Below are 17,130 nucleotides of genomic sequence, written 5' to 3'. Positions count from 1 at the left end.
AGAGCTCTATTTTACCAGCGGGTCAGCACTCTATTTTACCAGCAGGTTAGAGCTCTATTTTACCAGCAGGTTAGAGCTCTATTTTACCAGCAGGTTAGAGCTCTATTTTACCAGCAGGTTAGAGCTCCATTTTACCAGCAGGTCAGCGCTCTATTTTACCAGCAGGTTAGCGCTCCATTTTACCTGCAGGTTAGCGCTCCATTTTACTACCAGCAGCTCAGCGCTCCATTTTACTACCAGCAGGTCAGCGCTCTATTTTACCAGCAGGTCAGCACTCTATTTTACCAGCAGGTCAGCACTCTATTTTACCAGCAGGTCAGCACTCTATTTTACCAGCAGGTCAGCACTCTATTTTACCAGCAGGTCAGCACTCTATTTTACCAGCAGGTCAGCACTCTATTTTACCAGCAGGTCAGCACTCTATTTTACCAGCAGGTCAGCACTCTATTTTACCAGCAGGTCAGCACTCTATTTTACCAGCAGGTCAGCACTCTATTTTACCAGCAGGTCAGCACTCTATTTTACCAGCAGGTCAGCACTCTATTTTACCAGCAGGTCAGCACTCTATTTTACCAGCAGGTCAGCACTTTTTTACCAGCAGGTCAGCACTCTATTTTACCAGCAGGTCAGCACTCTATTTTACCAGCAGGTCAGCACTCTATTTTACCAGCAGGTCAGCACTCTATTTTACCAGCAGGTCAGCACTCTATTTTACCAGCAGGTCAGCACTCTATTTTACCAGCAGGTCAGCACTCTATTTTACCAGCAGATTAGTACTCTATTTTACCAGCAGATTAGTACTCTATTTTACCAGCAGGTTAGCGCTCCATTTTACTACCAGCAGGTCAGCACTCAATTTTGAATTCCATTAAAGAGAAACAATTCAGCCCTCAGGGGGTTTTGCTTTGAGAGAGAGAATAAGAAGGAAAGATAGAAAGAGAGCTAGCGAGGAGAAATATTAAATCAAGGCTTGCGGGGACAGCAATGCTATTGTCAGCTGACAGAGAGAGAGAAGAGTGAGAGGAGAGAGACAGGGGGTGGATAGCACAACAGGGACATTCGACAGACAGAACGTGACTGAGCTACTCCCAGTTCAATCATCACAGGGCCAGGTGAGGCAGAGGTCTACTGCCAAGGGGAAGGTTCTGGTAACCTAAAATAAAACATAAACCTTTTCACAGTTCTCCTCACCACACACACACCAAAATATATCCATTTAAATAACAGAGGTGAGAGGTAAAAAGTATAATTACAAGATAATATGTTACAGAAGCACTGAAAGACAAACCAGTGGAAAATATATGAAAAAATATACACAAGTCATTCTTTACTCAAGAGCAATGCTTATGCAAGAATACAGTATGATAACTCTTGAGAGAAGTGACTGTAGAAAAGGCTGAGAACAAGTTCAAGGGGAGAGAGCTGTCACTCTGTGTTTCCATTAACTCTCAATAGCTGACTCACGATGAGCACTCACAAGCTCTCAGCAGCACAGTTCAGATGTAGGTCTGTCCACAGTCAAGCAATAGAAACTAGTCAGATCTTTCACTGAGGAGTGTCCAAAGAATCCGTAGAGTCCAACAATGTTCATTTCCAACACACTAGGCCACCATAAAACTGTGTTTGCCCCAGATGATCACAATACTCTGTTTCCCATAATCCTCTTCAATTCTTCACCTTCACTGAGAGCCTCAGCTTGACCTCCCTGAGGAACACAGTGCTAGGGTCCTCTCCAGCCTCTCTGGCAATCCTGGCAACCATCTGACCAGCCTGTCCAATCAACATTTTCTGTCACCGGGAGAAATAAAAAAACAGAGAAAAGGAAATACATTATATTAATATGAGCATGCATTTCAATATAATGCCAATGTTTTAAGTCCACAAGAGGACCCCAGTTACTACAGCAGATAAGAAGAATTTATACTGTAATACTCACTCGGTCCTAACAACCAAATATACATCATTCAATTAACTGAATGAAAACTAGAGAGTAGTCTGGTGGCAGGGATCAAGTTTACATCACTGAGCACTGCTGCACCACTGCAGATATAGACTAACATTCATCCAGTCTGTCTGACATGAAAAAAGTATGGTTTAAAAAGGAGTATGCTCAAATATTTACAAGTTATTACAGGCTAAAGAACTCCAGGTATAGTGACGTGAAGCTAAAGAGTCTGAAAAAACAGTTAATCTACACATGTAATCATCAGTCAGGGGACACATAGCTGAGCAGCTTCATCTCTTAAACATTAGGGGGAAATGGTTGTGACAGGATACAGATCAGAGTTGGGGTCAATTCCATTTCAATTCAGTCAATTCAGGAAGCACATTGAAATTCCTATTCCAATTTCCCGTGTTGCTCGGAACTGAAATTGAAATGTTCAGTTTACTTCCTAACTGAATAGAAATGGAATTGACTCCAAACCTGACAGAGATGTCATGTAAAAGCAAGCTGTAGAATCACTATGGGAATTTTATTTTATTTTTTATTTTTTATTTTACCTTTATTTAGCCAGGCAAGTCAGTTAAGAACAAATTCTTATTTTCAATGACGGCCTGGGAACAGTGGGTTAACTGCCTGTTCAGGGGCAGAACGACAGATTTGTACCTTGTCAGCTCAGGGGTTTGAACTCTCAACCTTCCGGTTACTAGTCCAACGCTCTAACCACTAGGCTACACTGCCGCCCCATGTGTGATGTAAGGGGGGAGGGGAAGAAGTCAAAAACAGCCGGTTCAGATTAACTATCTGTCGACACATCGACAGGCCTGTGTGAAAGGCCACACACATAGAGCATGGAACCACTATCTGTCTGCGAGAAGGTTCCAGTTGCTTCTCTCCTTCTTGTCTTTATCTTCTTCCACTGATGGCTTCTCACATGTTCATTAGTAACTGGGTAGTTAGGTTGGTGGGGGTGTCATTGACATGTTTCACAACAGGGGACATATACAGCATCATCCGTAATTATTGGGACAGTGAAGTATTTTTTCTTCTTTTGGCTCTGTACTCCAAACAATGATTATGAAGTTAAAGGGCAGACTGTCATCTTTTATTTGAGTTTTTTTCCATCCATATATTTTAATCCATACCGTATATAAATTACACCACTTTTTGTACATAGTCCCCCCATTTTATGGGCGCAAAAGTATTGGAACAAATTCACTTACAGTTGAAGTCGGAAGTTTACATACACTTAGGTTGGAGTCATTAAAACTAGTTTTTCAACCACTCCACAAATTTGTTGTTAACAAACTATAGTTTTTGCAAGTTGGTTAGGACATCTACTTTATGCATGACACAAGTAATTTTTCCAACAATTGTTTACAGACAGATTATTTAACTTATAATTCACTGTATCACAATTCCAGTGGGTCAGAAGTTTACATACACTAAGTTGACTGTGCCTTTAAACAGCTTGGAAAATTCCTGAAATGATGTCATGGCTTTAGAAGCTTCTGATAGGTCAATTGACATAATTTGAGTCAATTGGAGGTGTACCTGTGGATATATTTCAAGGCATACCTTCAATCTCAGTGCCTCTTTGCTTGACATCATGGGAAAATCAAAAGAATCAGCCAAGACCTCAGAAAAAAAATTGTAGACCTCCACAAGTCTGGTTCATCCTTGGGAGCAATTTCCAAACACCTGAATGTACCATGTTCATCTGTACAAACAATAGTATGCAAGTATACACACCATGGGACCACACAGCCGTCAAACCGCTCAGTAAGGAGACGCATTCTGTCTCCTAGAGATGAACGTACTTTGGTGTGAACAGTGCAAATCAATCCCAGAACAACAGCAAAGGATCTTGTGAAGATGCTGGAGGAAACAGGTACAAAAGTCTCTATATCCACAGTACAACAAGTCCTATATTGACATAACCTGAAAGGCCGCTCAGCAAGGAAGAAGCCACTGCTCCAAAACCGCCATAAAAAAGACAGACTACAGTTTGCAACTGCACATGGGGACAAAGGTTGTACTTTTTGGAATAATGTCCTCTGGTCTGATGAAATAAAAATAGAACTGTTTGGCATCATGTTTGGAGGAAAAAGGGGGAGGCTTGCAAGCTGAAGTACACCATCCCAACCGTGAAGAATGGGGGTGGCAGCATCATGTTGTGTGGGTTCTTTGCTACAGGAGGGACTGATGCACTCCACAAAATAGATGGCATGATGAGGAAGGACAATTATGTGGATATATTGAAGCAACATCTCAAGACATCAGTGAGAAAGCTAAAGCTTGGTCTCAAATGGGTCTTCCAAACGGGCAATGACCCCAAGCATACATCCAAAGTTGTGGCAAAATAGCTACCAAATACTAATTGAGTGTATGTAAACTTCTGACTCACTGGGAATGTGATGAAAGTAATTAATAAAAGCTGAAATAAATAATTATTTCTACTATTATTATGCCATTTCACATTCTTCAAATAAAGTGGTTATCCTAACTGACCTAAGACAGGGAATTTTTACTAGGATTTTAATGTCAGGAATGGTGAAAAACTGAGTTTGAATGTATTTGGCTAAGGTGTATGTAAACTTCCGACTTCAACTGTACATGTGTATTAAATCAGTAAAAAGTTAGGCATTTGTTCCCATATACATAGCACGCAATGACTCTACAAATTTGTTGGATGCATTTGCTCTTTGTTTTGGTTGTGTTTCAGATTAGTTTGTGCCCAATAGAAATGAATGGTAAATCATGTATTGTGTCATTTTGGAGTCACTTTTATTGTAAATAAATGTGGATGCTACCATGATTACGGATAATCCTGAATGAATCGTGAATAATGATGAGTGAGAAAGCACAAATATTGTACCCCCAAGACACGCTAACCTCTCACCATGACAATAACAGGGGATGTTAGCATTTTTTTTGGGGGGTTATGAAATTTGAGCATCTGTAACTTTCTCACTCATCATTATTCACCTAACTTTTTACTATGTGTGAATTTTTCCGAATACTTTTGCTCCCCTAAAATCAGAAGACTATGTACAAAAAGTGCTGTAATTTCTAAATGGTTCACCCGATATGAATAAAAACACTTTAACCTCATAATCATTGTTTGAGTTCAAATCCAAAATGTTGAAGTATACAGGTTTTTTTTTTTAATGCTTCACTGTCCCAATAATTACAGAGGGCACTGTATCTAAATCAACATTCAAAATAGTACTGAAAAATGCAACAATTACCATGTGACTTTCTTTCTTCACATACAGTTTTACTGCTATATCTAGCTCTCCATTCTCCCTGTCGTGCCACAAGTCAATCGACTGCAGTTGAGAGCAAAAGAATTTGATTTTCTGGATTTTTTCTTTCTCATTTTGTCTGTCATAGTTGAAGTGTACCTATGATGAAAATTACAGGCCTCTCATCTTTCTAAGTGGGAGAACATGCATACTTGGTGGATGACTAAATACTTTTTTGCCCCACTGTACATATGAGATGAGTAATGTAGGGTATGTAAACAAAGTGGCATAGTTTAAAGTGGCTAGTGATACATGTATTACATAAAGATGCAGTAGATGATATAGAGTACAGTATATACATATGAGATGAGTAATGTAGGGTATGTAAACATTATATTAAGTAGCATTGTTTAAAGTGGCTAGTGATATATTTTACATCAATTTCCATCAATTCCCATTATTAAAGTGGCTGGAGTTGAGTCAGTGTGTTGGCAGCAACCACTCAATGTTAGTGGTGGCTGTTTAACAGTCTGATGGCCTTGAGATAGAAGCTGTTTTTCAGTCTCTTGGTCCCTGCTTTGATCCACCTGTACTGACCTCGCATTCTGGATGATAGCGGGGTGAACAGGCAGTGGCTCGGGTGGTTGTTGTCCTTAATGATCTTTATGGCCTTCCTGTGACATCGGGTGGTATAGGTGTCCTGGAGGGCAGGTAGTTTTCTCTCTGACAGTGTTGGTGCAGACCTCCTCAGGAGTCAGTCAGAACGTCACTGTGGTATTGCCAAGAACCAGGCTTTGACCCTACTACTACGTACCTCTGTAGGACAGACAGACATGATGTCAATAGCAATATTAGTTGTCACACATCAACATAGACGCAATTGCTTTCCATGGGTTTTAAAGAACTTGAATTATTCCACAATGAGTGTACTTGTCTACTTGGTATCAGATTTGCTTCTAGTCCGTATATGAGCATAAGCTACCATCACCTTCAGTGTCTCCACATCCTCTCTATCCACAGCAGAGAGCATGAAGACATCCTTGAAGTGGGCCCTGCCCTGTTGGGTCTTCAGAGCTCTCAGCTTCTCCTTATTCAGCCCTGACTGGGCCTCACTGCCCTCATGAGGAGCCACATCACCACCTGGCTCGCCCTCAATTCCAGACCGTGGTGTCCTGGTCTCCCTGTCCGTCCTCCTCTCAGCCCAGGGGGGGTTGATCACACTGCGGACCTGCAGCTTCCGCCCATTCACCACTCCACATGTCAGATCTGCTGTAATCTCCAACAACCTGCTCTTGCTCTTGAGCGAGTCAACCTGTGCCATACACACAGTAGAGGGTTCATGTAACAATTCATATGTAGTAGACAGTTCCGAGTATATTACATGCTAATAATGCATTATATCATATGACAACCACAATCTCACCTCAGTGCATATTTAAGATGAGGCCGTGGAGAGAGGATGAGGTTTGCATGTGTCTGCTATATAAATAGAGAAGTACCTTATTGAGAACTAGGACTGCTGGGACATCTGTGTACTGGGTCAGGCATTTCAGGACCTCAAAGTCTAGCTTGTTGCAGGCCCACTTGTCCGACACATCCACCATTATCACCACTGAAGAGATAACAACAAGAAGGGGACATAAGCACAATGCAGTGCATTTTCCCAAAAATATTTTATTTCAAAGGAATTGCAAAATGTGTGGGGCCACATATTGTTTAAAAAGCATAGACTAGACTGTCTGAAAAGCAATAGCCTTACAGCAATCATCTGTGTGCCCGAAAAGTTGCAAAAAGTGAAGAATCGTGCAGTCCAAGGTCAGCTTCCTTGACTGTATTCCAAGGATCCTCGAGGAGAGACTTCTCCAGTTGGTGCATGTGGAGAAGATAAATAGCCCGTTGGAGATTCGCCTATTTCATTTTATGCACTGCAATACCACAGTAATAAAACCTGTGTAACAAATCACCTCTTGACTTTTGAAGGTGTAGTGAGTCCAGGAGTGTCCAGTAAAATCTAGAGAGAGAATGTATAAGTATACATGTACAGTTGAAGTCGGAAGTTTACATACACCTCAGCTAAATACATGTAAACTCAGTTTTTCACAATTCCTGACATTTTATCCAAGTAGAATGTCCCTATCTTAGGTCAGTTAGGATCACCACTGTTTTAAGAATGTGAAATGTCCGAAAAATAGTAGAGAGAATGATTTATTTCAGCTTTTATTTTTCTTTCATCACATTCCCAGTGTGTCAATGTTTTACATACACTCAATTAATATTTGGTAACATTGCCTTTAAATTGTTTAACTTGGGTCAAACATTTCAGGTAGCCTTCCACAAGCTTCCCACAATAAGTTGGGGGAATTTTGGCCCATTCCTCCTGACAGAGCTGGTGTAACTGAGTCAGATTTGTAGGCTTCCTTGCTTGCACAAGCTTTTTCAGTTCTGCCCAAAATGTTCTATAGGATTGAGGTCAGGACTTTGTGATGGCCCTCCAATACCTTGACTTTGTTGTCCTTAAGCCATTTTGCCACAACTCTGGAAGTATGCTTGGGGTCATTGTCCATTTGGAAGACTCATTTGAGACCAAGCTTTAACTTCCTGACTGATGTCTTGAGATTTTGCTTCAATATATCCACATAATTGTCCTCCCTCATGATGCCATCTATTTTGTGAAGTGCATCAGTCCCTCCTGCAGCAAAGCACCCCCACAACATGATGCTGCCACCCCCATGCTTCACGGTTGGGATGGTGTTCTTCGGCTCGCAAGCCTCCCCCTTTTTCCTCCAAACATAACGATGGTCTTTAAGGTCTTTATGGCCATTTTTTGTTTCATCAGACCAGAGGACATTTCTCCAAAAAGTACGATCTTTGTTCCCATGTGCAGTTGAAAACCGTAGACTGGCTTTTTTATGGCGGTTTTGGAGCAGTGGCTTCTTCCTTGCTGAGAGGCCTTTCAGGTTATGTCGATATAGGACTTGTTTACTGTGGATATAGATACTGTTGCCCCGGTTTCCTCCAGCATCTTCACAGGGTCCTTTGCTATTGTTCTGGGATTGATTTGCACTTTTCACACCAAAGTACATTCATCTCTAGGAGATGCTCCCAAGGATGAACCAGACTTGTGGAGGTCTACAATTTTTTTCTGAGGTCTTGGCTGATTCTTTTGATTTTCCCATGATGTCAAGCAAAGAGGCACTGAGATTGAAGGTATGCCTTGAAATATATCCACAGGTACACCTCCAATTGACTCAAATTATGTCAATTGACCTATCAGAAGCTTCTAAAGCCATGACATCATTTCAGGAATTTTCCAAGTTGTTTAAAGGCAGTCAACTTAGTGTATGTAAACTTCTGACCCACTGGAATTGATAGAGTGAATTACAAGTGAAATAATCTGTCTGTAAACAATTGTTGGAAAAATGACTTGTGTCATGCACAAAGTACAGTGGGGCAAAAAAGTATTTAGTCAGCCACCAATTGTGCAAGTTCTCCCATTTAAAAACATGAGAGAGGCCTGTAACTTTCATCATAGGTACACTTCAACTATGACAGACAAAATGAGAAAAAAAATCCAGAAAATCACATTGTAGGACTTTTTATGAATGTATTTGCAAATTATGGTGGAAAATAAGTATTTGATCACCTACAAACAAGCAAGATTTCTGGCTCTCACAGACCTGTAACTTCTTCTTTAAGAGGTTCCTCTGTCCTCCACTCGTTACCTGTATTAACCTGTTGAAACTCTAGGGGCGCAATTTCATTTTTGGATGAAAAACGTTCCCGTTTTAAACAAGATATTTTGTCACAAAAAGTCTGCCCTTTCTGTCGTTTCCCCAAGGTGTCTGCAGCATTGTGACGTATTTGTAGGCATATCATTGGAAGATTGACCATAAGAGACCACATTTACCAGGTGTCCGCCCGGTGTCCTGCGCCGAAATTGGTGCGCAAAAGTCAGCTGCAAGTATTTTTTCATGGAATTTAGACAAGAATGCAGGCTTCCACGAACGATATATCAATGAAGAGATATGTGAAAAAACACCTTGAGGATTGATTCCAAACAACGTTTGCCATGTTTCGGATATTATGGAGTTAATTCGGAAAAAGTTTGACGTTGTAGGTGACTGAATTTTCGGTTCGTTTCGGTAGCCAAATGTGATGTACAAAACGGAGCGATTTCTCCTACACACAGACGCTTTCAGGAAAAACTGCGCATTTGGTATGTAACTGAGAGTCTCCTTATTGAAAACATCCGAAGCTCTTCAAAGGTAAATTATTTTATTTATTTGGTTATCTGGTTTTTGTGAAAATGTTGCGTGCTAAATGCTACTCAAAATGCTAAGCTAGCTTAGCATACTCTTACACAAATTAGTCAATTGCTATGGTTCAAAAGCATATTTTGAAAATCTGAGATGACAGTGTTGTTAAGAAAAGGCTAAGCTTGAGAGCAGGCGCATTATTTTCATTTTATTTGCGATTTTCAGAAATCGTTAACGTTGCGTTATGCTAATGAGCCTGAGGCTTTAGTCACGATCCCGGATCCGGGATGGGGAGATTCAAGAGGTTAATGGCACCTGTTTGAACTTGTTATCAGTATAAAATACACCTGTCCACAACCTCAAACAGTCACACTCCAAACGCCACTATGGCCAAGACCAAAGAGCTGTCAAAGGACACCAGAAACAAAATTGTAGACCTGCCCCAGGCTGGGAAGACTGAATCTGCAATAGGTAAGCAGCTTGGTTTGAAGAAATCAACTGTGGGAGCAATTATTAGGAAATGGAAGACATACAAGTCCACTGATGATCTCCCTCGATCTGGGGCTCTACGCAAGATCTCACCCCGTGGGGTCAAAATGATCACAAGAACGGTGAGCAGAAATCCCAGAACCACACGGGGGGAACTACTGAATGACCTGCAGAGAGCTGGGACCAAAGTAACAAAGCCTACCATCAGTAACACACTATGCCGCCAGGGACTCAAGTCCTGCAGTGCCAGACGTGTCCCCCTGCTTATGTCCAGGCCCGTCTGAAGTTTGCTGGAGAGCATTTGGATGATCCAGAAGAAGATTGGGAGAATGTCATATGGTCAGATGAAACCAAAATATAACTTTTTGGTAAAAACCCAACTCGGCGTGTTTGGAGGACAAAGAATGCTGAGTTGCATCCAAAGAACACCATACCTACTGTGAAGCATGGGGGTGGAAACAACATGCTTTGGGGCTGTTTTTCTGCAAAGGGACCAGGACGACTGATCCGTGTAAAGGAAAGAATGAATGGGGCCATGTATCGTGAGATTTTGAGTGAAAACCTCCTTCCATCAGCAAGGGCATTGAAGATGAAATGTGGCTGGGTCTTTCAGCATGACAATGATCCCAAACACCACGCCCGGGCAACGAAGGAGTGACTTCGCAAGAAGCATTTCAAGGTCCTGGTGTGGTCCGAGCCAGTCTCCAGATCTCAACCCCATAGAAAATCTTTGGAGGGAGATGAAAGTCCGTGTTGCCCAGCAACAGCAACAAAACATCACTGCTCTAGAGGAAATCTGCATGGAGGAATGGGTCAAAATACCAGCAACAGTGTGTGAAAACCTTGTGAAGACTTACAGAAATCATTTGACCTCTGTCATTGCCAACAAATGGTATATAACAAAGTATTGAGATAAACTTTTGTTATTGACCAAATACTTATTTTCCACCACAATTTGCAAATAAATTCATTTAAAAAAATACAATGTGATTTTCTGGATTTTTTTCTCTCTCATTTTGTCTGTCATAGTTGAGGTGTACCTATGATGAAAATTACAGGCCTCTCTCATCTTTTTAAGTGGGAGAACTTGCACAATTGGTGCCTGACTAAATACTTTTTTCCTCACTGTAGATGTCCTAACCAACTTGCAAAAACTAGTTTGTTGGCCTCCCGGGTGGCACAGTGGTTATTAAGGGCGCTGTACTGCAATGCCAGCTGTGCCACCAGAGACTTCAGAGAACAGAGACTCACAAGCTTCTTTTGTTGCCACTCCAATATGTCCCATAAACATCACAGATGGTCCTTTTGTTTGATTAATTCCGTCGATATATATATCCAAAATGTCCATTTATTTGGCGCGTTTGATCCAGAAAAACACTGGTTCCAACTTGCTCAACGTGACTACAAAATATCTCACACAACTTTGCCAAAACATTTCAAACTACTTTTGTAATACAACTTTCGGTATTTTAAACGTTAATAATCGATCAAATTGTAGACGGGACTATCTGTGTTCAATACAGGAAGACAACAAACTAACGCTTCCTTTCTGGTCTTGCACAACTATCAAACAGTACACATAACGTGACACTCATTCAAGATGGCCGTACTTCTTCATTACACAAAGTAATAACCTCAACCAATTTCTAAAGACTGGTGACATCCAGTGGAAGTGGTAGGAACTGCAAACAAGTCCCTTAGAAATCTAGTTTCCCAATGAAAACTCATTGAATAGACAGTGACCTCAAAACAAACAAAAATCTGAAGGGTTTGTCCTCTGGGTATTTCCTGCTACATAAATTCTGTTAAACTCACAGACATGATTCAAACAGTTTTAGAAACATCCGAGTGTTTTCTATCCAAATCTACTAATGATATGCACATCTTATATTCTGGGGATGAGTAGCAGGAAGTTGAAATTGGGCACGCTATTTATCCAAAAGTGAAAATGCTGCCCCCTATCCCGAAGAAGTGACTCCAACCTAAGTGTATGTAAACTTCCGATTTCAACTGTATATGTGTGGTTATCTAATAAATATAAAGTTTGTATATTGGACAGATACTGTACATAATGTAACACAGCACTGATAAAATAATGAACAATTGCCAAATGTCTGCTATGCTCAATGCATGGTCTGAGAGGTGATTCTCACTTGTGTCATCTACTGTGAGAACACCGAGGGCACGCGACCGTGTGGTATGCACTTTCTTGGAAACAACAGACACCTATAAGAGATCATGTTCAAAGAAACTGGTGTTTATGGAAAATAAACTCCAGGCTGACTGATGCCATGATGTTTACAGCTTAAACTAAAGAAACTGGCCAGTACAATAAAGTGAACTACCTTTCTGCCAAGCAGTTGGTTGGACAGTGTGGACTTGCCAGAATTTGGGGAACCAATAATGGCCACTCTTAAAACCTTTTATTTCTCTGGTTGATCTGGATCCTTCACCAGCCATGATATTTGCTTAGCTGAAACAAGAGTTTAGGGGTTGACATCAGAAATATGAGTAAAATATGAGGTACATAAAACAGATCTACAGAATTCAGGAACATAATAATATTCATACTATAGTCTGCACATTCAGTGCGCAGCATTTAACATACAGAGCAACTGTACTACCATGCCCGGAGGTAACCCTCTTTTGTTTTCCGAGGCAGCAGCAGAAGTTGTGATTACCGCTGTCGGGCGGAACTGAGGCTGGATAGTGATAAAGACTGTCATCGCCAGTCTGCCCAAAAACGCATCCGATGTAATAAAAAAGGCGGGGGTAAAGCGAAAACCCTGTCCATTATTGTCCCTGGACAACAGGCAGCCCATCCTAAACCAAAGCAACAGAAAGAGACAACGAGAATATCATCATCACTGCGTATCCCTGCCAGGTAACTGATGCAACGGCTGTGCCTAGTTTACCTTGTCGCAGGAATCAGATAAAAAAATATATAATAATTATAGCTAAATGAAATCTATGTAACCTGACATCAATGGAGTTATTTCTTCAACATGAAATAAATAGCTAGCTGGATAAGGCATGGCTGTCAAGAAAATCTCATTATTGCAGAACGATTCCATTTAATGTATTATTTCAGACAAAATAAAATGGATTTCTGGTTGGTGGAAAGGCTATTACATTTATATGATCGCTTATTAATTTGAGAGAAAGATAAGGTAGAAGATGACTGACCCGTTCGGAGAAACTGTTGACACATTTAACAGTGGCGCAGATATTTTGAAAGCAACTCTCGGAAGATATACAGATTTTCGGAAAATCGAGATGCTCACACGGAAAGCCATTTTTGATATAAACTTATCTTGCCGAGTTATCGATGAAATTCCAACATATTTCGGTGACACAATCCGAAACGCAAGGTTACTTCATGGCATGATTGTTTATGTTCAAATTGCACTTAGGGGGGCAGCCATGATGGATAAACAAAAGAGTGGTTTTGTCTGTGGAAGAGGTTCTGCTTGGCTGTTGTGGCAAGCTATTGGCTTTACCGCCCCCTCGCGAACAAGAGGAGGAAACGCAATTGATCTTTATTGCTTGACTTCTGATGCCATCTCCTGTCAAATACTCTCTCAGTCTCAACCCCAATTGAACCACTGAATGTTGGATCACATTATAGAAAACCACATAATGTAGAAATATGCAATCAATAGCTGACACATCACAAACAATTTAAAGCTGTCTTCAGTTTGAGAGGGCTGTTAAAACTGTAAAGTGCTGCACATGAGAAGAGCAACTACCAGATCTCTGCATTACATCCATGATAAATAATGTGTCTTCTAAGCCATTGCTATTGGCCATAATAGCAATCTCTTTGCTGCTTATCTCTGGCAAATGTATTTATTTTTTATTTAACCATTATTTAACTAGGCAAGTCAGTAAAGAACCAATTCTTATTTACAATGACGGCCTACCAAAAGGCAAAAGACCTCCTACAGGACAAAACACACATCACGACAAGAGAGACAACACAACACTACATAAAGAGAGACCTAAGACAACAATGTAGCAAGGCAGCAACACATGACAACACAGCATGGTAGCAACACAACAACAACACGGTAGCAAAACAACATGGTAGCAGCACAAAACATGGTACAAACATTGTTAATACTCAACTGAAAGTAAATTAACTTGAGCTTTTGTTGACGAAATAGGCCTATGGATCATCACACTGAGAAAAATGGCTTAATAATATACATGAAAAATAAGCAACAGACAAGTCTGCCATTACAGATTGTCAGTCCCCGTAGGCTATTTTATGTACCCTTTGGCGCTGACTTGTTTATCCCCGGGGGTACCCACATGCACCACAGTTTTGGAAAACACTGCAGTCGAAACGCCCTGGGCTTTAGCAACATGTTATCCTGAGGAATACGCAGCAACGATGCCTAAATGTCCTTACTTACTAATTCACAACAAGAACTTGACAAAAATTGGATTTGATTATACATTATAAGTATGCTCTAAGGTTAATTTAAGGATAAGGGAGTGCATATGTAGTTGATCGATTGATTTGTTCTATTTTATTATGTTGTTTTCAGTCTCCTTCCTTGCAAGTAAAGCAAGAGAGAGCAGATGTTTTCCTCATAGTCCATCAAATATGCCGTCTGCTTGTTAGTCTTCCAGGACTCCCTCAGGATGTAACAAACACCTCCACTGGGGATGATGATGTAGGATATCAGGTAGCTCACAATCTGTCGTCATCCAACTCTAAATGTTGTGCAGAAAAAGAGGGAGCAACAAAAACATTGCCTTTAGCAGACACTCACTGTGGAATAGACTTTCAGTGGAACTAGAAACTGAAGGATATTTCAGTATGTTGGAACTGAGCTCTCTCTCACGAGCTTTCAAAAGCGCACGCATGCACGCACACACACACACACACACACACACACATTTATTCAAGGCCTTTGCTCCCTCAGGGCTTTCCTCACATGGCCATTTCACGTGGGAGTGCATCAGAGTTCTTTCTATGACTGCATTAACATTGGCCTTCAAAAAGGAAAAGGGCTCTCTCCAAAAAGAACAAAATGGCTGTGCCTGCAAACCATTTAATCATAAATTATTGTAGAGCCCATGTTGCCATTTAAAGTGCCCTTGTCAAGTGGAAATGGAATACTGTCATAGAAGATCTCTTCTCTGATCTGGTTAATTTCCAATTCATTCTATTCTCTATCTTGCATCTGTGATGTTTGATAGCAGTGATGTTTCTTAATTGTCAGTAACAATGAAGCCAGTAACATCCCCCAAAACATACAGTGAATTCCATTCCTCTTGCTCATCTATGTTGACTCCAGGCAGAAAGTAACTCCTGTCACGTCAAATTTACCCAGCATCTCCAATAGCAGTCAGACTAACTAGATGTGCCTTAACAGGCAGCTGCTAGAGTGATGCTGTCAACCTTGCTGCTGGCGAGGAATAACAAAGTTTATGAAATAATAAGCATGAGACATGAGCACGTCAAGAGATAGCTGTGGGAGAAGGCAGGCAGGGTTTGCCAATGCAACCGAGCATTCACCAATCCATTACAGATGATTGCAGTCAGTAACACAATACAGCAGCTGCACAGCTGCCACATCCTCTATAAGGCCTTCATCAAAATGCTTTTTAAGAAACACCCACCAGGTCACAAAGATTCTCTGATTGTAAAGTCCCTCTGTCATTGGAGAGAGAGAAAAAAGTTAGTCAATCTAGACTTGCAATCAATATGACTTGTCTGTAAAGTGGATCGATTATGCCTCCCTTTGAAATCATCAATCATGTCGGCGGTGAATTTAAAAAGCGTAATTAGGTACAGCTTTCCTAAACATCCTGTATTGACATTATTCTGGGGCAGGAGAAAAGACACCATTCTGCGTCATTAACTTTGTATTATGGCCTGATGTGCCCACTGCTGTGCTGTTACTTTCCCATCCCCAGATGAAGTCAGTGTGATTGGGCTTTCAGACAGAGCTCTCCCCCTGCCCCCCTCATTTCATGTTGGGATTTGGGTGCAGTAACACTTGCAGGCCAGGCAGGATTTGTCTTGGGTCATTGTAATGGTCTTGGGTCATTGTAATTTCCATGTATTATATAATGACATATGATGTCTCAATCAGTTACAGTTGAAGTCGGAAGATTACATACACCTTAGCCAGATACATTTAAACTTTGTGTTTCACATTTCCTGACATTTAATCCTAGTAAACATTCCCTGTCTTAGGTCAGTTAGGATCACCACTTTATTTTAAAAATGTGAAATGTCAGAATAATAGTAGAGAGAATGATTTATTTCAGCTTTTATTTCTTTCATCACATTCCCAGTGGGTCAGAAGTTTACATGCACTCAATTAGTATTTGGTAGCATTGCCTTTAAATTGTTTAACTTGGGTCAAATGTTTCAGGTAGCCTTCCACAAGCTTCCCACAATAAGTTGGGTGAACTTTGGCCCATTCCTCCTGACAGAGCTGGTGTAACTGAGTCAGGTTTGTAGGCCTCCTTGCTCGCACATGCTTTTTCAGTTCCTCCCACAAATTTTCTATGGGATTGAGGTCAGAGCTTTGTGATGGCCACTCCAATACCTTGACTTTGTTGTCCTTAAGCCATTTTGCCACAACTTTGGAAGTATGCTTGAGGTCATTGTCCATTTGGAGACCCATTTGCGACCAAGCTTTAACTTCCTCACTGATGTTTTGAGATGTTGCTTCAATATATCCACATAATTGTCCTCCCTCATGATGCCATCTATTTTGTGAAGTGCACAAGTCCCTCCTGCAGCAAAGCACCCTCACAACATGACGCTGCCACCCCTGTGCTTCACATTTGGGATGGTGTTCTTCGGCTTGCAATCCTCCCCCTTTTTCCTCCAAACATAATGATGCCAAACAGTTCTATTCTCATTTCATCAGACCAGAGGACATTTCTCGAAAAAGTACAATCTCTGTCCCCATGTGCAGTGGCAAACCGTAGTCTGGCTTTTTTATGGCGGTTTTGGAGCAGTGGCTTCTTCCTAGCTGAGCGGCCTTTCAGATTATGTCGATATAGGACTCGTTTTACTGTGGATATACAGTGCCTTGCGAAAGTATTCGGCCCCCTTGAACTTTGCGACCTTTTGCCACATTTCAGGCTTCAAACATAAAGATATAAAACTGTATTTTTTTGTGAAGAATCAACAACAAGTGGGACACAATCATGAAGTGGAACG

General features: G+C 41.0%; 1 pseudogene; it reads right to left on the bottom strand.

Annotated features, from left to right (window-relative positions):
* Positions 1–1,230: 1,230 nt before the first annotated feature.
* Positions 1,231–12,680, bottom strand: LOC135550711 (GTPase Era, mitochondrial-like; annotated as a pseudogene).
* Positions 12,681–17,130: the final 4,450 nt, after the last annotated feature.

Source organism: Oncorhynchus masou, chromosome 12 (assembly GCF_036934945.1).
Source record: "Oncorhynchus masou masou isolate Uvic2021 chromosome 12, UVic_Omas_1.1, whole genome shotgun sequence".
Classification (NCBI taxonomy): domain Eukaryota; kingdom Metazoa; phylum Chordata; class Actinopteri; order Salmoniformes; family Salmonidae; genus Oncorhynchus; species Oncorhynchus masou.
This window is presented reverse-complemented; position numbering and strand designations above follow the sequence as displayed.